We start from the raw sequence: 23062 nt of genomic DNA on the forward strand, positions 1-23062 counted from the left end.
TACGGACGCGGCGATACCTAATTATGTGTAGTATATTTTATTTTTATTCAGTGATAAATGTGTTTTTATTTATCTTAACTTTTTTTACATTTTTTTTTTTACATTTTTTTTGACCCAGACCCACTTGGTTCTTGAAGATCCAGTGGGTCTGATGTCTGTATAATACAGTACAGTACTCTATATAGGGTACTGTACTGTATTTTACTTTACACTTTGTCTGAACAGATCTATGCCTTTAGCATAGATCTGTTCAGCACCATGGACAGCAGGACGCCTGAGAAGGCATCCTGTTGCCATGGGAACCTTCCCCGTCTGCCACAACTTCGCAGACGGGGAAGGGTGAGGACAGGGCTGGCAAAGGCACAGCAGCCCCCCAATGGGAGAGGGAGGGAGCTCCCTGACAGTTAACCTTTTCCATACAGCGGTCCGTACGGACCGCGGTATGGAAAGGGTTAAACGGCTGACATCTGCACAGATGTCAGCCGTTTATACCAGGGTGTCAGCATGGTGCTGACACCCTGGTATAACCACTAGACGCCAACTAATTTTCAAGGGGAGGCGTGCGGGGATCGCACTTTGGGCATTTTAAAGTTTCTGATCGCGGAGGTCAGAAACTGCAGAAAGCGCAGCAAACCGCAGGTCTGAATTGAATCGGCGATCGCCGATACGGGGGGGGGGGGTCCTGGCGTTGTGACAGGATTCCGGCTGAAACCTTTCAGCCGGCATCCCGTTGCGATTAACCCCTGCAGCGCCAAAATATCTATTTAAAGTTAGGACGTACCGGTACGCCCTGAGTCCTTAAGGGGTTAAGATGAGTTAAATTATTTTTTATAAATTTTTAACCCCTCCAGCCCTATTTTTAACCCCGCTAGCTGTTCACCAGAGTGCTTTTAATACTGGGGAGGGAGGGGGGGGGGCGCGGTAGCGATGACATCTGTATCTTTTAACTACCATACAAATCGAATGAAATAGGCCAGGAAGAGATCTTGTTACTCTCCTCACCCTCAAAATGAAATATAAAGAGTTGCGGGGTAACTTCGACTCCCTATAAAATCCTGATCATATCTCATTCCTACCAAAGTCCCAGTAAGTCCTACCTCATTCCAGAGCTGCTTACTTTTTGGACAAGTCCAAAGCCCATGATATAAGTCAGTATATCCTTGACCACATTTGGGACAATTTGTTATTCGGTCAGGTTTTTCTGGGTGTGGAGGTATGTTGAAGCCATAAATGGCTCTGTGTGTTATTCTCAATTGCGTGTCTCTCCATGCTTCATTTAGAATATGCCTTCTCACTCGCATCCATCCTTTTTGTATCACTTGAGTAATGTTCTCCACTCCTAACTGCTCTTCCCATTTTTTTGAAGTCCCCAGTCCTCTCTGAGAGTCGGCTTCTCTCATTCTATAATATATAGAAGAGACTGAAACCCTCCCTCCTCCCAACTCCAGAATTGTATCTAGTATGTTTTGATTCATTTCCTTGTGTACCGCTATTAGGTGTGAAATAAGAGCTGCTTTGATCTGAGCAAACGTAATAGTCTGAAAAGGGCGCAGAGAGAATTGGTCTATTAGTTCTTTCTCTTGACGCCTTCTGGGCTCCAGGTCATGCAACACGTGCTTAACCTGAATAATCCTTTAGATTTCCACTCTGCAAATAGGCTATTAGTGTGACTATGTATGAACTCTGGGTTATTCCATAGCGGGAGATGTTTAGATATTCTATACGACAACCACTATCGTTTCCGTAATATTCTCCAGGTTGCTATAGTGTTCTTTATAAGTATGGATTGTTTAATCCCTTTTCCAAGGACAAATCCGAATAGTGACTCGTCCCATTAATCCAGTCCGCTATACAGTACAGACCAAAAGTTTGGACACACCTTCTCATTCAAAGAGTTTTCTTTATTTTCATGACTATGAAAATTGTAGATTCACACTGAAGGCATCAAAACTATGAATTAACACATGTGGAATTATATACATAACAAAAAAGTGTGAAACAACTGAAAATGTCATATTCTAGCTTCTTCAAAGTAGCCACCTTTTGCTTTGATTACTGCTTTGCACACTCTTGGCATTCTCTTGATGAGCTTCAAGAGGTAGTCACCTGAAATGGTCTTCACTTCACAGGTGTGCCCTGTCAGGTGTAATAAGTGGGATTTCTTGCCTTATAAATGGGGTTGGGACCATCAGTTGCGTTGTGGAGAAGTCAGGTGGATACACAGCTGATAGTCCTACTGAATAGACTGTTAGAATTTGTATTATGGCAAGAAAAAAGCAGCTAAGTAAAGAAAAACGAGTGGCCATCATTACTTTAAGAAATGAAGGTCAGTCAGTCCGAAAAATTGGGAAAACTTTGAAAGTGTCCCCAAGTGCAGTCACAAAAACCATGAAGCGCTACAAAGAAACTGGCTCACATGCGGACCGCCCCAGGAAAGGAAGACCAAGAGTCACCTCTGCTGCGGAGGAGAAGTTCATCCGAGTCACCAGCCTCAGAAATCGCAGGTTAACAGCAGCTCAGATTAGAGACCAGGTCAATGCCACACAGAGTTCTAGCAGCAGACACATCTCTAGAACAACTGTTAGGCTGAGTTCACACGGGCGAGATTTCCGCGCGGGTGCAATGCATTAGGTGAACGTATTGCACCCGCACTGAATCCGGCACCATTCATTTCAATGGGGCTGTGTACATGAGCGTTTTTTTTCATGCATCACTTCTGCAATGCTTTGAAATCGCAGCATGCTCTATATTCTGCGTTTGTAACGCAGGACAGGCCCCATAGAAGTGAATGGGGATGCGTTAATAACGCATTGCATCCGCAAGCAAGTGCGGGTGCGATGCGTTTTTCACTGATGGTTGCTAAGAGATGTTGTTTGTAAACCTTCAGTTTTTTATCACGTGCGTGAAAAACGCATCAAAACGCATTGCACCCGCGCGGAAAAAACTGAACAACTAAACGCAATTGCAGACAAAACTGACTGAACTTGCTTGCAAAATGGTGCGAGTTTAACTGAACGCACCCTGAACGCATCCGGACCTAATCTGTCACGCTCGTGTGAACTCAGCCTTAAGAGGAGACTGTGTGAATCAGGCCTTCATGGTAGAATATCTGCTAGGAAACCACTGCTAAGGACAGGCAACAAGCAGAAGAGACTTGTTTGGGCTAAAGAACCCAAGGAATGGACATTAGACCAGTGGAAATCTGTGCTTTGGTCTGATGAGTCCAAATTTGAGATCTTTGGTTCCAACCACCGTGTCTTTGTGCGACGCAGAAAAGGTGAACGGATGGACTCTACATGCCTGGTTCCCACCGTGAAGCATGGAGGAGGAGGTGTGATGGTGTGGGGGTGCTTTGCTGGTGACACTGTTGGGGATTTATTCAAAATTGAAGGCATACTGAACCAGCATGGCTACCACAGCATCTTGCAGCGGCATGCTATTCCATCCGGTTTGCGTTTAGTTGGACCATCATTTATTTTTCAACAGGACAATGACGCACTCCATTGTAAATGATCCCTGGCCCAGTGAGAACGCCTGAGCTTGTGGATCTTGCCTAGAAATGGCTTCTTCTTTGCACTGTAGAGTTTCAGCTGGCAGCGGCGGATGGCACGGTGGATTGTGTTTACTGACAATGGTTTCTGGAAGTATTCCTGAGCCCATTCTGGGATTTCCTTTACAGTAGCATTCCTGTTTGTGGTGCAGTGTCGTTTAAGGGCCCGGAGATCACGGGCATCCAGTATGGTTTTACGGCCTTGACCCTTACGCACAGAGATTGTTCCAGATTCTCTGAATCTTCGGATGATGTTATGCACAGTTGATGATGATAGATGCAAAGTCTTTGCAATGTTTCGCTGGGTAACACCTTTCTGATATTGCTCCACTATCTTTCTGCGCAACATTGTGGGAATTGGTGATCCTCTACCCGTCTTGGCTTCTGAGAGACACTGCCACTCTGAGAAGCTCTTTTTATACCCAATCATGTTGCCAATTGACCCAATTAGTGTTAATTGGTCTTCCAGCTCTTCGTTATGCTCAAATTTACTTTTTCCAGCCTCTTATTGCTACTTGTCCCAACTTTTTTGGGATTTGTTGACACCGTGAAAATTTGAATCAACGTATTTTTCCTTTAAATTATACATTTACTCGGATTAAACGTTTGATCTGTCATCTACGTTCTATTACAAATAAAATATTGACATTTGCCATCTCCACATCATTGCATTCAGTTTTTATTCACAATTTGTTTAGTGTCCCAACTTTTTGGGAATCCGGTTTGTACTTCCTGATATTACTTTTAAACCTTTGCCCCTCTAATTTAAAATGTCCTCTTGTAGCATTTTTTTATTCTTTGAAATATTCTTTCCTCTTTTACCTTGTTGATTCCCTTTATGTATTTAAAAGTTTCTATCATATCCCCTCTGTCTCGTCTTTCTTCCAAGCTCTACATGTTAAGGTCCTTTCATCTTTCCTGGTAAGTTTTATCCTGCAATCCATGTACCAGTTTAGTAGCTCTTCTCTGAACTCTCTCCAAAGTATCAATATCCTTCTGGAGATATGGTCTCCAGTACTGAGCACAATACTCCAAATGAGGTCTCACTAGTGCTCTGTAGATTTCTTAAAGTAATGATGGCCACTCGTTTTTCTTACTTAGCTGCTTTTTTCTTGCCAGAATACAAATTCTAACAGTCTATTCAGTAGGACTATCAGCTGTGTATCCACCTGACTTCTCCACAAAGCAACTGATGGTCCCAACCCCATTTATAAGGCAAGAAATCCCACTTATTAAACCTGACAGGGCACACCTGTGAAGTGAAAACCATTTCAGGTGACTACCTCTTGAAGCTCGCCAAGAGTGTGCAAAGCAGTAATCAAAGCAAAAGGTGGCTACTATGAAGAACCTAGAATATGACATATTTTCAGTTGTTTCACACTTTTTTGTTATGTATATAATTCCACATGTGTTAATTCATAGTTTTGATGCCTTCAGTGTGAATCTACAATTTTCATAGTCATGAAAATAAAGAAAACTCTTTGAATGAGAAGGTGTGTCCAAACTTTTGGTCTGTACTGTATATATATATATATATAGGGCCTGATAGATATATATATATATATATATATATATATATAGATATATTGGGTCTCCATTTCCAGTTTTTCCCCTTTTAGCCCTCCTGAGCTGTATTCCCTTTTCTTTACCCCTTCTTCTTTGGGGTCTTTTGTTTTCTGACCGTTTTCTCCTTTTTACCCCCCCCTTCCCCTTGGTGGACTGGCGTGGGTTATCTCCACTCTTACCGGTCGGCGCCCGCCTCGTCCCGCTTCCTGCGCTGTGGCCTTTTCATCCAGTCTGTTGGCGCGCATGAAATATAGCGAGACTTCTGCCGCCATCTTGGATTCTCTTTTTCTCCTCCTCTGCTTCCGCTACTCACGCCACTCTGCTATAGGCTAGCTCTTACATTGCGCTAACTCCTATTCTTGTGACGCATCTCCTTGCCTTTTGGCGGCCACCCCCCCTTCTGTGACGCATTTGTGCTCGCGCGTTAGTTCATCTTCACTCAGCGTCCTTCTGCCAGCGAGGGTGATTTTGTAGGTTTTGGGGACCTTGGCTTATTATTATCCGCCCGTGCCAGAGCTTGTGGGACGTGACTTACTCCCACTAGCTTATATTAGACATATAATTTTATATATATTTAAATTTTTGCTACTCCATAGCCAATCTCTCTATTATCTCTAGGCAGTGGACCCCCCTTAGTCCTCAGGCCCCTGAGGATCCGGATATTGAGAACCTATCCCACAACCTGGCTCCTCATCCATCCACAGGGGATGACATCCCTTTGTTGGATGAGTCCCAGGCGGCGGCCATTCAGCGTGGGTCTCGAACACGACTATTGCGGCCATGGGGTCTATGTCGCATACCCTCTCTAGGTCCATTTCTGAGTCCTTTCGGACCCAGCCATCCAGGGGTCAGGGTCACCCCAGTGCTTGCGTATCTCAGCCGCAAACACAAGACCCTTGTGCATCCAGAAACTCTGCCTCCAGAAACTCTGTGAATGGTGCTTCTTTTACCACCCAAGATAGCGCACCCATAACGCTCAAAAGAGCCTATCCGCGCCAGGCAGAAAAGGCATGACATTGGAAATGTGCCAGAGCACAGCCTGACACTGAATCTGAATCCGAGGTCGGATCTGATGAGGAGGCTAAGTCAGATGTTTTGTTTGACTCAGATGAGGAATTTCCAGGTAGGATGGGGGAAAAAGCCATCCCAGCCCCAGCCTTTATTGCCGGTAGCAGTTCCTTAGCTGAAGCCGCTACTGACGCCCCGGTCTCCTTGATAGATCCATCCGGCGAACCACTTTTCGATCCGGACATCCTCCATCATCCGAGATTGGCAGAGTGGCTCCCGGTGGACCATGTGGCCAAGTATTTAGAGGCCCGGGTGCGTTGCCCTCTTGGTAAGGAGGCTCGCAACAAACTTAGGGCGAAATGTCCTAGACCGCTAGTGCCCAACAAGGTCTGCGATACCCCGGTAGTAGACCCAAAGACGGCAGAGTTCCTGTCTAGGTCGGGTTGGAATCCCCGCAAGGGCCTGGAGTTGGCCCTTAAAGCCTGCCAGGATAAGCTCCTGGATATCTTTGGCCCCTTAGCCAGAATTTTTTAATTGGCGGAATCTGCTAGGGTGGACAATAGAAAGGTGGACCCGGAAGAGCTTCGGGGTTGGATCCAAAGGGCCATTTGTATAGCCGGCAATGTCAACACGTCCCTTTCCATTGAAAGACGCAAGGCCATTCTGTTCAAGATTGAGTCTAAGCTGCCAATCTTGCCCTTACTGAGGCAGGCAAGGAGGCACAAGGTTTGCTTTTTGGAGACTCCTTTATTAAAGATTTGAGCCAGTTTGTGGGCGTCTTTACGGCTCTTGACAAAGCCCAGTCCTCTATGAAGAGGGTTTTTCATGGTAGGGTTTTCACCAGGGCCGGCAGTTCAAGGGGCCGTCTGTCCGGCCGTTCTTCATACCAGACCCGAGGCTCGGGTCAAGGCTCCTACTCGCATAGATCTTCCTTTGCACCAAGATCCTCTTACCAGGAGGCCCGACAACCATCGGGATTCGTCCCTACCAGAGGTGGATCAGATCACGCTAGAGGTTACAGAGGGACCACGAATTCAAGACGACCTTGCGGTAAGCATCCTACCTCAACATTTTTCGAATGCTTGTGTAGGGGGCAGACTCTGTAATTTTTCTTGCGCCTGGTCATGCATCACCTTGGACCAGTGGGTCCTGTCCACAGTCCGGGGGTTCCGCATAGAGCTGGTAGACTGCCCGCATCATTTCCTTTTCCCCACCCTCAGGTTCTCTCGGGGTCATCTCAACTTTTGATAGACAGGGAGATGTCAGACCTTTGCCAAAAAAGAGGCGGTGGAGCGAGCTCCAGACTTGCATTCAGGGGTTCTTAGCAACATCTTTCTGGTGGAGAAGAAAGGGGGTCAGATGCACCCCGTTATCAACCTCCGGGCCTTGAACAGGTTTTTCCGATACCAACATTTCAAGATGGAAGGTATTCACCTCCTCAGAGACTTATTTCTTCAGGGGGATTGGATGGTGAAACTCGATCTCAATGATGCGTACCTGACTGTTCCGGTCGCAGAGACCTCCTTCGCTTCTTATGGAAAGGGGAGGTCTGATGTTTAACCTGTCTTCCTTTCGGTCTTTCATCTGCCCCTTGGTATTTCACCAAGGTGATGTGACCAGCTATGGCGTGGCTCTGCAGTTGAGGAGTGCGCCTGCTGATTTACCTGGATGATATTCTCATCTTAGCTCAGGATCGTTCTGTTCTGCTGAAATATCTGAATTGGACGGTGAACCTCCTCTCCCGATTAGGCTTCCTACTCAATCGCGAGAAGTCTCTGCTGGTCCCATCTCAGACCATAGAATTCCTAAGCTTTACGGTAGACTCCTTAACGGAGACTTTAAGCCTCCCTCCAGCGATGGTCTGAGCGATCTGCAAGGAATTGCGCAGGGCGTTGGCAATGTCACAGATCTCTCTTCGTCACCTGGCCCGGATCATCGGCCTCCTGTGTTCTTCTATCCAAGTGGTCTTCCCAGCCCCACTCCATTACCGGGCCCTTCAACGTCTGAAGACTGCTCATCTCCACTCCGGAGCTTCGTATGTGGACCTAATATCTTTGGATTCGGAGACCAGGGATGAACTGACCTGGTGGATCCACAATCTCTCTGCTTGGAATGGCAAGGAGATTTGCGGTCTACGACCAAACTTTACGGTGGAGTCAGACGCCAGTCTTCAAGGTTGGGGCGCGCATTGGGATGGTGTAACCACAGGAGGATGCTGGTCATAAGATGAATCCAGACTTCACATCAATGCCCTGGAGCTTCTGGCGGGCTCGTTTGCTATTTGGAGTTTCTCAAACGGCATGGCCAGGGCTTGCATCAGGCTGCGCATGGACAACACCTTGGCTGTCCGTTACGTCAACACCATGGGAGGTACACACTCGGCCATGCTTACTCATCTAGCGACGGATTTTTCGTCGTAGTGTCTTCCCAGAGACATTACTGTGCTGGCGGAGTATCTCCCGGGCCTACACAACTCACAGGCGGATTGGAGTTCTCGTAATCTCTCGGATGGCAGCGACTGGAAGTTGGACGAGAAGGTGTTCTCTGCTATCTCGTCTCTTTGGGGTCCTTTCTCTATTGACCTCTTCACCTCCTGTTTCAATGTGCAGCTTCCCCGATTCTACAGTTGGTGCCCGGATCCAGACGCAGAAGCAGTAGATGCCTTCCTCCAGGATTGGTCCGGATCCCTAATGTACGCGTTTCCGCCATTGGCCATGATCCCGCAGGTCCGGAGCCAGCTTCACCGGCAACAGAGGGACCATCTGGTAATAGTCCTGGTTTCCTCAGTTACTGGAGCTGATGGTAGAGATCCCCTTTCTTCTGTCAGAAATTCCAGGTCTCCTTCAAGGACTGTTTCGTCTGGAGCATCCCCTTCTTTTGGACTGCTCCCTGCGGCTTCTAGCATGCAAAATTTCAGGGACTCCTGGGGAGTCCAAGGACTTTCGGATGCGACTAGAAGACTTCTGGATGATGCGTGGGCTCCTGGCACAATACGAGCTTATAGAGCAGCCTGGAGATCTTGGCTGGTGCTTGGCTCGGGATTTGGATCCCAATTCGGCACCTGTAATGGAGGTTCTACACATCCTTACGTCGTTATTCGAGGACGGTAAGGCTTACCGCATGATTAATTTGTTTAGATTGGCCATTTCCTCCGCTCATCAGGGGTTCGATGGTTGCCCGGCGGGCCAGCACCCATTGGTGTGCCGTTTGCTGTGGGGCTCGCATCTGTCTAGTCCTTTGAGACCGAAGTTCTCCACTACGTGGGATGTCTCCTGCGTTCTATTCCTTTTTTTTCCGCTTGGCAGTCTAATTAAGACCTGTCGTTGCGCCAGTTGTCAGCTTAATTGGTTACTCTGTTTTGCCTCATTTCCTGTAAGAGGGTTTCAGACGTCCGCGTCCTGGATCACAATGCCAGATCTTTTACCCCTGGAGGGGTTTCCTTTAATATCACCCATCGTACTAAAACTCACATTCGATCGGTCTTGTATCGCAGGTTTTCTTCTTCCCCATCACTCTGCCCGGTGGCCTGCTTGAAGACGTTGGCGCATCGATCTTCCGCTGTTCCCCATCTATTTCTCTCCTTCCACTGCCCGTTTGCTCCGGTCACTAGCACCACTCTGGCGCGTTGGGTTAAATGGATCATGACCTTGGCAGGGGTGGACACATCAATTTTTAAGGCTCACTCCGCGAGAGAGGCTTCGTAACGTCCTTTTCACGTGTTTCTGTATTTGCAGGATGATGTCTTGATGGCGTGCGGAGCTTGAGAGGAGGTCTGCAGATTCCGGAGTTATTCACGTTATAGTTTCCTCTGTTCCGGTTTTCTCCAGTTCGTGTTTGGAAATTATCCAGAGTTTATGCACTCGTCTCGGTGGCACCCTGCTAAGAAAGAGGAGGATTTAGGGAAATATGGACTTTATATACTGGTTCGACATGGGAGGGGCCTGTTGTCATGGTATTATTCTAATGTCTTTGTTCTTTTTCTTTGCTGCTGTGGTGGACAGTAAAGAAAGATATAAGCAATACTCGCCTCCATGTCTTTCATAAAATCATGACTTTACGTCATAAAATAGGAGAATCATGCAGTTAGCCACTCCAGGTATTCAGGGTAACTGTGGCTAATCGCCTTGGAACCTGGGGGGTTATAAAAGGGCAGACAGCTCACTAGCTGATGGCTCTGCTCCTGGGAAGAACCTGCTATGTGAGTGAAAACAACCGTGTGTTTTGTTGATGTCGCTGGGCACAAGGCTCAGTTTCATGTAGTTAGGGACTACTGCTATTTATTTTCAACTGTTTTTGTTTAATTATTTTTCTTAAAAAGTCTATAAAACTGGCGGAGGCATCAAACTTGTGTGGACTGGACTGTGATTTGTGAGCCTATAGTGCCAGTCTATCCCAGGAGACGGCGGTCACGTGAGCTAATCCCGTTACACCACATTGTGTCCCCATACAGTAGTTATGCCCACATTGTGCCCCCATACAGTATTTATGCCCATATTGTGCCTCCCATACATTAGTTATGCTTCCATTGTACCACAAAACAGTAGTTATATCCCCATTGTGCCCCGATATAGTAGTTATGCCCAAATTGTTCTTCACACAGTAGTTATGCCCACACTGTGCCCTCACATGGTAGTTATGCCTCCATTGTGCCCCCACACAGTAGTTATACCCACATTGTGCCCCAACACAGTGGTTATGCCTTCATTGTGTCCCACACAGTAGTTATTGTGCCACTACATGGTAGTTGTGCCTTCATTGTGCCCCCACATAGCAGTTATGCCTCCATTGTGCCCTGAAACAGTAGTTATTCTCACATTGTGCCCTCACACAGTAGTTATGCTTGCATTATGCTCTCACACAGTAGTTATGCCTACATGGTGCTCTCACACAATAGTTATGCCTACACTTTGCCCTCAGAAACTAGTTATTCCCACATTGTGCCCTTATACAGTAGATATACCCACACTGTGCTCCCATACAGTAGTTATGCCCACCTTGTGCCCCCATACAGTAGTTGTGCTTCCATTGTTACCCAAAACAGTAGTTGTGCTTCGATTGTTACCCAAAACAGTAGTTATATCCACATTGTGCCCCAATATAGTAGATATGCCCACATTGTTCTTCTCACAGTAGTTATGCCCACACGGTGCCCTCACATGGTAGTTATGCCTCCATTGTGTCCCCACACAGTAGTTATGTTTCTGTTGTGGCCCGACACAGTAGTTATGTTTCTGTTGTGGCCCGACACAGTAGTTATTCTCACATTGTGCCCTCTCATAGTAATTATACCCACATTATGCCCCAATACAGTAGTTATGCCCACAGGATCAGAGACACACTAACATTAAATCTAAATATCTTGTCTCGCGAGATGTAGAGTGGAACACGTGAGACGCCAACATCTAGCGCAGACAGAATTCGGGCTGAATCTGCTAACTGACACCGCAAAGATCCTATAGAAAGACTCGCATCAAGTTAGGTAAGCGCAACCACGTGGGACGCCACAGCGGTATTGCCTACCGACTAAATAGTGGGTAAAAGACCACTCCTCTGTATCCATTGTCTCTGACGTCGGACCACTTATGAAGTGGCAACATTGCAGATGAACTTTAATTGACTAACACATAAAGTGTCCTTTTTGCAACAGATTCATTCGTTTTCGCAAGTTTTTGCCGTATATATTATTCGGATCACAACCGGACTGTAAGACCAGCTGCAGTGACTAATTAACAGCAGAAATACTGCAGTCTGGCTCTGGAACAACATGACTAACCGTACCAACTGTATTGTGAGCTACTATCGTCACAGATTACTATCCCACCAATCGGAGAGAAGGGACGGACTGCATTAACCCTGCGATCAACTAATTGGCGACCATGAGAGACATCGCAATTCTAGAATCTCTCTAAAGAACGGTCATTTTACCTCGGCATAGAAACCTGGACGTTCCGATTAAGCGCAATTTGGTCATATATATATATAAATCCCATTTCATCACCTTCAGACCCCTAGTTAGCGTAGTAGCTAGTATAGTCAGTGGCATATCCGTTTGGTGCATTTTTTTTTGTGATTTATATATTTATATTTTTTCACCCGCACAATGGTCCGTTTTTTGTAGGATGCCTTTGTGGTGCATGTGGACAGTATCACACAGGACAGGATTAGATACACAGCTCAGCAGACAGTATCACACGGGATAGGATTAGATACACAGCTCAGCAGACATTATCACACAGGATAGGATTAGATACACAGCTCAGCAGACAGTATCACACAGGATAGGATTAGATACACAGCTCAGCAGACATTATCACACAGGATAGGATTAGATACACAGCTCAGCAGACAGTATCACACAGGATAGGATTAGATACACAGCTCAGCAGACAGTACCACACAGGATAGGATTAGATACACAGCTCAGCAGTCAGTATCACACAGGATAGGATTAGATACACAGCTCAGCAGGCAGTATCACACAGGAGAGGATTAGATACACAGCTCAGCAGACAGTATCACACGGGACAGGATTAGATACACAGCTCAGCAGACAGTATCACACGGGATAGGATTAGATACACAGCTCAGCAGACAGTATCACACAGGACAGGATTAGATACACAGCTCAGCAGACTGTACCACACAGGATAGGATTAGATACACAGCTCAGCAGTCAGTATCACACAGGATAGGATTAGATACACAGCTCAGCAGGCAGTATCACACAGGAGAGGATTAGATACACAGCTCAGCAGACAGTATCACACAGGATAGGATTAGATACACAGCTCAGCAGACAGTATCACACGGGACAGGATTAGATACACAGCTCAGCAGACAGTATCACACGGGATAGGATTAGATACACAGCTCAGCAGACAGTATCACACGGGACAGGATTAGATACACCGCTCAGCAGACAGTATCACACGGGATAGGATTAGATACACAGCTCAGCAGACAGTATCACACAGGATAGGATTAGATACACAGCTCAGCAGACAGTATCACACAGGATAGGATTAGATACACAGCTCAGCAGACAGTATCACACAGGATAGGATTAGATACACAGCTCAGCAGACAGTATCACACAGGATAGGATTAGATACACAGCTCAGCAGACAGTATCACACAGGACAGGATTAGATACACAGCTCAGCAGTCAGTATCACACAGGATAGGATTAGATACACAGCTCAGCAGACAGTATCACACAGGACAGGATTAGATACACAGCTCAGCAGTCAGTATCACACAGGATAGGATTAGACACACAGCTCAGCAGACAGTATCACACAGGACAGGATTAGATACACAGCTCAGCAGGGAGTATCACACAGGATAGGATTAGACACACAGCTCAGCAGACAGTATCACACAGGATAGGATTAGATACACAGCTCAGCAGACAGTATCACACAGGATAGGATTAGACACACAGCTCAGCAGACAGTATCACACAGGATAGGATTAGATACACAGCTCAGCAGACAGTATCACACAGGAGAGGATTAGATACACAGCTCAGCAGGTAGTATCACACGAGATAGGATTAGATACACAGCTCAGCAGACAGTATCACACAGGACAGGATTAGATACACAGCTCAGCAGACAGTATCACACGGGAGAGGATTAGATACACAGCTCAGCAGACAGTATCACACGGGAGAGGATTAGATACACAGCTCAGCAGACAGTATCACACGGGAGAGGATTAGATACACAGCTCAGCAGACAGTATCACACAGGAGAGGATTAGATACACAGCTCAGCAGACAGTATCACACGGGATAGGATTAGATACACAGCTCAGCAGACAGTATCACACGGGATAGGATTAGATACACAGCTCAGCAGACAGTATCACACGGGATAGGATTAGATACACAGCTCAGCAGACAGTATTACACAGGAGAGGATTAGATACACAGCTCAGCAGACAGTATCACACAGGATAGGATTAGATACACAGCTCAGCAGACAGTATCACACGGGAGAGGATTTGATACACAGCGCAGCAGACAGTATCACACGGGATAGGATTAGATACACAGCTCAGCAGACTGTATCACACAGGATAGGATTAGATACACAGCTCAGCAGACAGTATCACACAGAATAGGATTAGATACACAGCTCAGCAGACAGTATCACACAAGAGAAGCTGTGATCCAGGCTCAGCAGGCTGTATCTCACATGAGAGGCTTAGATACGGCTGTGCTGGCCGCTCCCGGTGTTTGGGGCTCTGGAGAGGGTGAGGGAAGCGCCTGTGGCCCTCAATGATGTGAGGAGAGGAGCAGGAGCCATGTCTGGGTGTACTAACATGGCCGCCGGAGGTGTAGGGGGCGGGGCTAGTGCTGACTGACCAGTGTGCCGGGCGGGGCCAGCCCTGTGACGTCACACCGCAAAGCATGCTGGGAGAGGAAAACTCCAGGAACCTGAGGGAAAGAGGAAGTTCTGCTGGAAACGTCCTGTAAAAAGGCTCTGATGTCTGGACAGCGGGAGGGAGAGCCCCGGCATGAGGAGTAGGTACCGGGGGGCCGGGAGCCGCAGGCAGTAGTGCAGTGTGTGATGTCTGTCACAGCTGGTGCTTCAGTAGTGCAGTGTATGATGTCTGTCGCAGTTGATGCTTCAGTAGTGCAGTGTGTGATGTCTGTCACAGCTGATGCTTCAGTAGTGCAGTGTGTGATGTCTGTCACAGCTGATGCTTCAGTAGTGCAGTGTGTGATGTCTGTCACAGCTGATGCTTCAGTAGTGCAGTGTGTGATGTCTGTCACAGCTGATGCTTCAGTAGTGCAGTGTGTGATGTCTGTCACAGCTGATGCTTCAGTAGTGCAGTGTATGATGTCTGTCACAGCTGATGCTTCAGTAGTGCAGTGTATGATGTCTGTGGCAGTTGATGCTTCAGTAGTGCAGTGTATGATGTCTGTGGCAGTTGATGCTTCAGTAGTGCAGTGTATGATGTCTGTGGCAGCTGATGCGTCAGTAGTGCAGTGTATGATGTCCAGACAGCGGGAGGAGGAGGACAGGAGGGCTGTAGAAGGAGGTGATGATGGAGGAGGACAGGAGGGCTGTAGAAGGAGGTGATGATGGAGGAGGACAGGAGGGCTGTAGAAGGAGGTGATGATGGAGGAGGACAGGAGGGCTGTAGAAGGAGGTGATGATGGAGGAGGACAGGAGGGCTGTAGAAGGAGGTGATGATGGAGGAGGACAGGAGGGCTGTAGAAGGAGGTGATGATGGAGGAGGACAGGAGGGCTGTAGAAGGAGGTGATGATGGAGGAGGACAGGAGGGCTGTAGAAGGAGGTGATGATGGAGGAGGACAGGAGGGCTGTAGAAGGAGGTGATGATGGAGGAGGACAGGAGGGCTGTAGAAGGAGGTGATGATGGAGGAGGACAGGAGGGCTGTAGAAGGAGGTGATGATGGAGGAGGACAGGAGGGCTGTAGAAGGAGGAGGACAGGAGGGCTGTAGAAGGAGGTGATGATGGAGGAGGACAGGAGGGCTGTAGAAGGAGGAGGACAGGAGGGCTGTAGAAGGAGGTGATGATGGAGGAGGACAGGAGGGCTGTAGAAGGAGGTGATGATGGAGGAGGACAGGAGGGCTGTAGAAGGAGGTGATGATGGAGGAGGACAGGAGGGCTGTAGAAGGAGGTGATGATGGAGGAGGACAGGAGGGCTGTAGAAGGAGGTGATGATGGAGGAGGACAGGAGGGCTGTAGAAGGAGGTGATGATGGAGGAGGGCAGGAGGGCTGTAGAAGGAGGTGAAGATGGAGGAGGGCAGGAGGGCTGTAGAAGGAGGTGATGATGGAGGAGGGCAGGAGGGCTGTAGAAGGAGGTGATGATGGAGGAGGGCAGGAGGGCTGTAGAAGGAGGTGATGATGGAGGAGGGCAGGAGGGCTGTAGAAGGAGGTGATGATGGAGGAGGGCAGGAGGGCTGTAGAAGGAGGTGATGATGGAGGAGGGCAGGAGGGCTGTAGAAGGAGGTGATGATGGAGGAGGGCAGGAGGGCTGTAGAAGGAGGTGATGATGGAGGAGGACAGGAGGGCTGTAGAAGGAGGTGATGATGGAGGAGGACAGGAGGGCTGTAGAAGGAGGTGATGATGGAGGAGGACAGGAGGGCTGTAGAAGGAGGTGATGATGGAGGAGGACAGGAGGGCTGTAGAAGGAGGTGATGATGGAGGAGGACAGGAGGGCTGTAGAAGGAGGTGATGATGGAGGAGGACAGGAGGGCTGTAGAAGGAGGTGATGATGGAGGAGGACAGGAGGGCTGTAGAAGGAGGTGATGATGGAGGAGGACAGGAGGGCTGTAGAAGGAGGTGATGATGGAGGAGGACAGGAGGGCTGTAGAAGGAGGTGATGATGGAGGAGGACAGGAGGGCTGTAGAAGGAGCTGATGATGGAGGAGGACAGGAGGGCTGTAGAAGGAGCTGATGATGGAGGAGGGCCAGCCCCTCACATCTCCAGGTAACGGACAGGACTAAATACAAATGTCCTGGAATTCTTTGTCTGTAAAGTCTGAGTCCAGTCTCTGTGTCTCCTGCAGAGAGATCCAGTCAGAGGACAACACCAGAGAGATGTCCGCGTCCTCTCCTTCCACAGGACGGTCAGGTAATGGAGATGTCACCGTCCTCTGTAGGAGGACGCCTTGTGCTCTTGTTTTATCCAGTACTATTCTAGGTTTATACTGGTGTAATGAGCTGGAGATGGCGGGATTACAGCCGACCACAGACGCTCCATGTTCTCTGCTTCTTCCTACAAGTCTTTGACTATGGAGACCCATGGTGGGAATAAGGAGCCAATAGGTTTATGTCCCTGAGAGGAACAAGTCCGGATGCATCTGGTAGAAGCCGATCTCTTCCACGGAAACCACCTGCAGCATGTCCGGCCAGTGGCGTGCCTCAGCCCTCGTCCACATTTCCGTTTTTCACTGATGTGCGCTGTCCACATTTTCCATTGACTGCAAATATACCCATTAATTTAAATATGTCTGTTCACATTTGTGCCCCTACACATTAGTAATGCCCGCTCTGTGCCCCTCTCAGTAGTAATGCCCGCTCTGTGCCCCTCTCAGTAGTAATGCCCGCTCTGTGCCCCTCTCAGTAGTAATGCCCGCTCTGTGCCCCTCTCAGTAGTAATGCCCGCTCTGTGCCCCTCTCAGTAGTAATGCCCGCTCTGTGCCCCTCTCAGTAGTAATGCCCTCTCTGTGCCCCTCTTAGTAGTAATGCCTGCTCTGTGCCCCTCTCAGTAGTAATGCCCTCTCTGTGCCCCTGTCACGGTGGGGAGTGGGGGAAACCCCCGACCGTACGGTGTCAAAGGGTAAAAGGGGATCAGCCTGGCCAAAAGGAGTAATAAGGGAGCAGGTCACCTCCTACAGCGTACCTAATCCTCTCCCTGACTCCTCACCATATGAGCGGACCCCGATGGTAGGACGGCTCATGCTCTGGTTTCCTAGAGACTCTGAGTCGCCCTGGTAATCCCTGACCAAGGAGCCGGGAAGAGACAACCTGTTCATCCCAGTCATGGAGGAACAGGAGTCTCTCTCTGAGGCCAGGCTGCCAGGAGAGGGGAACACATACAGCATATGGAGTAGGCAGGTAAGCAAGACCAGTAACACACTTACCTGCCACAGACACACTGACTGGAACCCGTGCACTAGTGCTGGTGTCCACACCAACATTAAAGGACACAGCACAAACCACAACCACACAGGAACCCAGGACACCCATAGCTGCAATAAACGTGAGACAGGGGAAAGTCTAGCAAACATGCTGGACACCAAACATCACCAGCCATATAACACAACATAAGACATACAACACGCCCTGAACATAACCCACACAAACCAACAGATAAGAAGGGAAAGAGACACCATAATAACATCAGTAATCACAAGGGGGCCCCTCACTGGACAGATGGTAAAAGCCAGGAACAGTGAACCACCAGCACACACCAAGGCTGGAGGAAAACCCAGCTTCAGGCATCCAGCAGAGGCTAAATAGCCCAAGCAGCCGCACACACATAGACCCAGTGTTCACAAAACACTAGGAAAGGAGTTAACCCTTCCAACACCAGACAGAGGAAAGAAGCCACTTAAAGGGGAAGTGCACACACAAGCATACCAAACCACACGTTACCACCGGCAACCGCAAGTGTGGCAACAGTGTCACAGCGCAAACCAAAGGCCATGACAGCTCCCCTCAGAGTAGTAATGCCCTCTCTGTGCCTCTATACAGTAGTAATGCCTTCTCTGTGCCCCCCACAGAGTAGTAATGCCTTCTCTGTGCCCCCCACAGAGTAGTAATGCCTTCTCTGTGCCCCCCACAGAGTAGTAATGCCTTCTCTGTGCCCCCCACAGAGTAGTAATGCCTTCTCTGTGCCCCCCACAGAGTAGTAATGCCTTCTCTGTGCCCCCCACAGAGTAGTAATGCCTTCTCTGTGCCCCCCACAGAGTAGTAATGCCTTCTCTGTGCCCCCCACAGAGTAGTAATGCCTTCTCTGTGCCCCCCACAGAGTAGTAATGCCTTCTCTATGCCCCCCACAGAGTAGTAATGCCCCCTCTGTGCCCCCACAGAGTAGTAATGTCCCCTCTGTGCCCCCACAGAGTACTAATGCCCTCTTTTTGCCCACCGAACAGTGGTAATGCCCTCTCTGTGCCCCCTGAGAGTGGTAATGCCCTCTCTGTGCCCCCCTGAGAGTGGTAATGCCCTCTCTGTGCCCCCCCTGAGAGTGGTAATGCCCTCTCTGTGCCCCCCCTGAGAGTGGTAATGCCCTCTCTGTGCCCCCCCTGAGAGTGGTAATGCCCTCTCTGTGCCCCCCCTGAGAGTGGTAATGCCCTCTCTGTGCCCCCCCTGAGAGTGGTAATGCCCTCTCTGTGCCCCCCCTGAGAGTGGTAATGCCCTCTCTGTGCCCCCCCTGAGAGTGGTAATGCCCTCTCTGTGCCCCCCTGAGAGTGGTAATGCCCTCTCTGTGCCCCCCCTGAGAGTGGTAATGCCCTCTCTGTGCCCCCCCTGAGTGGTAATGCCCTCTCTGTGCCCCCCCTGAGAGTGGTGATGCCCTCTCTGTGCCCCCCCTGAGAGTAGTAATGCCCTCTCTGTGCCCCCCCTGAGAGTGGTAATGCCCTCTCTGTGCCCCCCTGAGAGTGGTAATGCCCTTTCTGTGCCCCCCCTGAGTGGTAATGCCCTTTCTGTGCCCCCCCTGAGAGTGGTGATGCCCTCTCTGTGCCCCCCCCCCTGAGAGTGGTAATGCCCTCTCTGTGCTCCCCTGTTGGCACAGCTGGCGCTGCAGTGCTGTGTGGGAGGAGCACAACCAGATTACCGTATCCTCCTACACGGTCCGGCAGCGCGATCTGTGTCTGAATGTTGAAGCAGAGAAGGGAAGGAGCGCGGGGAGCAGATCGGTCAGCGAGAAGTTTATTGGGGCTCTAGCAATAAACACTTCCATCTGTATTGATAGAAGCGCCACCCCCGCCCCCGACACGCCTGTGTGTCCAGCTTTGCCGAGGATGCATGTGTACAAGGTTTTTGGCTGTGAGCCGCCATCTAGGTGCAGCTTCTGGGAGACCTGCAGACAGTCGGCTCAGGTTGTCGGGGGGGTAGTTCAGAGCTGGATGCAGATGAAGGAGGGAGTTATATTAGAACTGGTGCGGGGGGGGGGGGGGGTATTGGCCTCCAGGGCAAAGTAAGGATTACCATATCAACTTGGTGGATGACATTTTTGAAATGGCATTAAAGGGGGATCTTGTAGTTATGGGTGACTGGTGTAGACTGGGATATTTCCAGTGCTCTTACATGTAGGAGCAGGAATCTAATGGATGCACTTACAGGAGCAGCAGCTCGTCACATCCCCCACAGAGGAGAGGACGTTCTAGGTTTAGGCTAGCTTCACGCTAGTATTGTGAGATCCGGAGAACAGTCTGCGGGTCTCTCTGGATCCGGCATTGCTGGAATCCACTGCGTGCAGCGGTAAGTAGCCCGGACGGGAACGCAGTGGCTTTTGGCAGATCCAGAGAGACCCAGTAGGCTGTTCCCTGCCGGATCTTCCAATGCTAGTGTGAAACTAGTCGTAGAGATCTGGTGTCGGAGGTTCATGTGGAGGAACATTTGGGTTCCAGCGATGACTAATGTTTATGGGAACGATCCTACACTACAACCAAAGTATTAGACTTTAGAAAGAAGAACTTCAAGGAATTGGGGGAGGATAAAGCAGCAGGAGCGAGCACCCAGTGGACTCCATTAAAAGTGGTCGTCTTAAAGGCAACCAAACTATATGTCAGACAGATTAGTAAAAGGAAGAAGAGCCCTCCCAGGTTTACTAGAGAAGTAACAAATATAGTAAAAGATGAGAAGAAGCATATAGGAAGTCTAAAGACTAGAAGTGAAGCCAAGAGATAAAGCCTTCTTCAGGTCTATCAGTGATAGAAGAAAAACTACCATTACAACAATCAGAAATGGGGATCAGGCTATGGCTGAGCGTCTGAATATCTCCTTTTGTTTAATATTTTGAGTCGGCAGCTCTTAGAATCGTCACTTGTATGGGCAGGGCAGTTACAGTCGTAAGAGAGGAGCTTCAGGGATTTCAGAGGCTCAAAGGGGTTGTCTCATGACAAACAATGGGGGCGTATTGCTAGGGTATGCCCCCATTTTTTTTATAGGTGCGGGTCCAACCGCTGGGACACGGAGCTCCGAAAGTGAAGGAGAGCGCACTGTGCATGCGTATTTGCCCTCCATTCATTTTCTATGGGGCCGGCAAAAATAGCTATTTTCCTTGAGCCCATAGAAGTGAATGGGAGCGATGGGCAGTCATGCGTGGTGTGCTCCCATTCACTTCTATGGGGACCGGGCTTGGTGGTGGCTGGACCGGAGACCTCCAGCTACCACCTTGCATGACTTCGTTCGCGATATAGGTGCGGGTCCCAGCGGTGGGACCCGCACCTATAAGACAATGGGAGCATATCCTAGCGATATGCCCCCAATGTCTGAGATGAGATAACCCCCTTTAAAGTCTAACAAGGCCATGGGGCCAGATGGCATCTGAGTTCTTAAAGAACTCCAGTCTGTGACTTGATTTGTTTAACCAGTCCCTCTTAGGCCGAGTTCACACTTCAGTAATTTCCATCAGTTATTGAGAGCTACAACCGGGTGCGGGGAGAAAACACAGACCAGTGAGCCTAACATCTGTAGTAGTAAAATGATGGAAACCCTTCTGAAAAAGAAGATAATCGACCACCTAAAAACTAACAATGTACTGGCCGTAAAACAGCATGGCTGCTCCGAGGGCCGATCATGTCAGACTAATCTTATAGATTTCTTTGACTACGAAGAAGGTTCCATGGATGTTGCTGGCCTGGATTTTAGCAAAGCCTTTGATACAAAGCCACAGCCAAAGCTGACAGATAAATGGCTGAAGATTGGACTTAATCCGCGGATAGTCCAGTGGATCTGCGCTCGGCTGTTGGACAGATATCAGAGGCTTGTTGTTAATGGGGTGCATTCTGAGTATGTAAGAGGGTTGACGTTCCTGGAGGGGTTTGTAACATGGAGAAGATTCATCCGCACTAGATAAATGGTCCAGAAGCACAGACGCTGAACCCCAGGGGGAAGAAGAGGAGCTTCCGGCAGTGAGAATTTCAGGGAAAGCAGGGAGGTCACGTGATCGTCTCGCAGCGTTGGATGCAGGGTGGATTTGATTTAAATCAAACCGATTTAAATCGCGATTTAAATCACTAGTCAGTAAGGCTTGATTTAATTCATAGTTTTTTACATAAAGATTCATATTTGGACAATTTTTCTGTTGTACTTAGGAAGGAGAAAAATGTGTTTCTTTGGTCATCTTCATCACAGCACATCTCGTGATGTTGCCTCATTCGGGCCACCAGGCCTTGCATTTCTTTGTTGCAGTGTTTGCATTTTGCACGCATGCCTGCCTTACCGATGGGTAAAGGAACTTCAATAAAATATTGCCAAACTGGGTCTCTTTTACGGCCTGCTGCCATTATAGTTTTTTTTCCTCCAAGGAAAGAATGTGATAAACCTCAGGTCATACACACAAAAAGATCCAAAGACTTGTCTGTCTGTGGCTGTGCAGTACTGTGCTCAGAAAGTTCACTTTCATTTTGTAGTACTCCTTGTCTGCTTGCCTTTTCCTCCTTACACTTAGTTTCACTTTCTTCTTGTGCAGATCTATTCCACTCCAAACAATCAGAAAAATATTGTTTATATTCTATTCACTGAACTTTAAACTTAGGCACTGAAGGGGTTGATTCTGTATTTATAGGTTTGTAGAAGTTAGGATTAAGATCTTTTTCTCAACTCTTTTCATGTTATAAATTCAGTTTTGAGAACTCCAAAATTAAACCAAGCATCTGTGATAATATCTTGTAGGCAGAGAAACTACCCAGTAATCTTACAAAAACCTCTGGAAGAGCATGACATCGTGAATGGATTAATGGGATTTAACAAAAAATTTAACATATACAGCCTTATTCTACATAATTAAAAAAGGTAATCTTTATTTCATAATGAAATAACCTTTGGATGGTAATATATTTTCCTCGAAAAGCATTTTATATAAAAAAATCTGATTTAAATAAAACAAATCAGATTTTTTTTTATTTATTTTTTTTAAATCATTGATTTTTATCCACCCTGATTGGATGTGACATTATCTCAGGAGCCCCTATGAGTAGGGCGCGCTTTGAGGTACAGACTGGCGTCCTAAGCAGCGCTTTAGTTACCAGCAACAGGAAGCATGGAGAAGGACAAACTCACTGAGGAGTCTGCAGTCCCTCCAGTGTTGGTACCTCTGAGGGGGTGAGTGTTTTGGGGCATTATGTTATGCTTCCTTATGCTGATACAGTTGTATTAATGTAATTTCAGACAAAACCTAGGAAAGTGGTCACTAAGAGGAAGAATAAGGAATTTGCTCTGTGTAAAA

General features: G+C 48.2%; 1 pseudogene; it reads left to right on the forward strand.

Annotated features, from left to right (window-relative positions):
- The first annotated feature begins 14552 nt into the window (after nt 1–14552).
- The window catches only part of LOC122928763, a 32386-nt pseudogene continuing 23876 nt past the window's right edge, over nt 14553–23062 (forward strand).

Source organism: Bufo gargarizans, chromosome 2 (assembly GCF_014858855.1).
Source record: "Bufo gargarizans isolate SCDJY-AF-19 chromosome 2, ASM1485885v1, whole genome shotgun sequence".
NCBI classification, from domain to species: domain Eukaryota; kingdom Metazoa; phylum Chordata; class Amphibia; order Anura; family Bufonidae; genus Bufo; species Bufo gargarizans.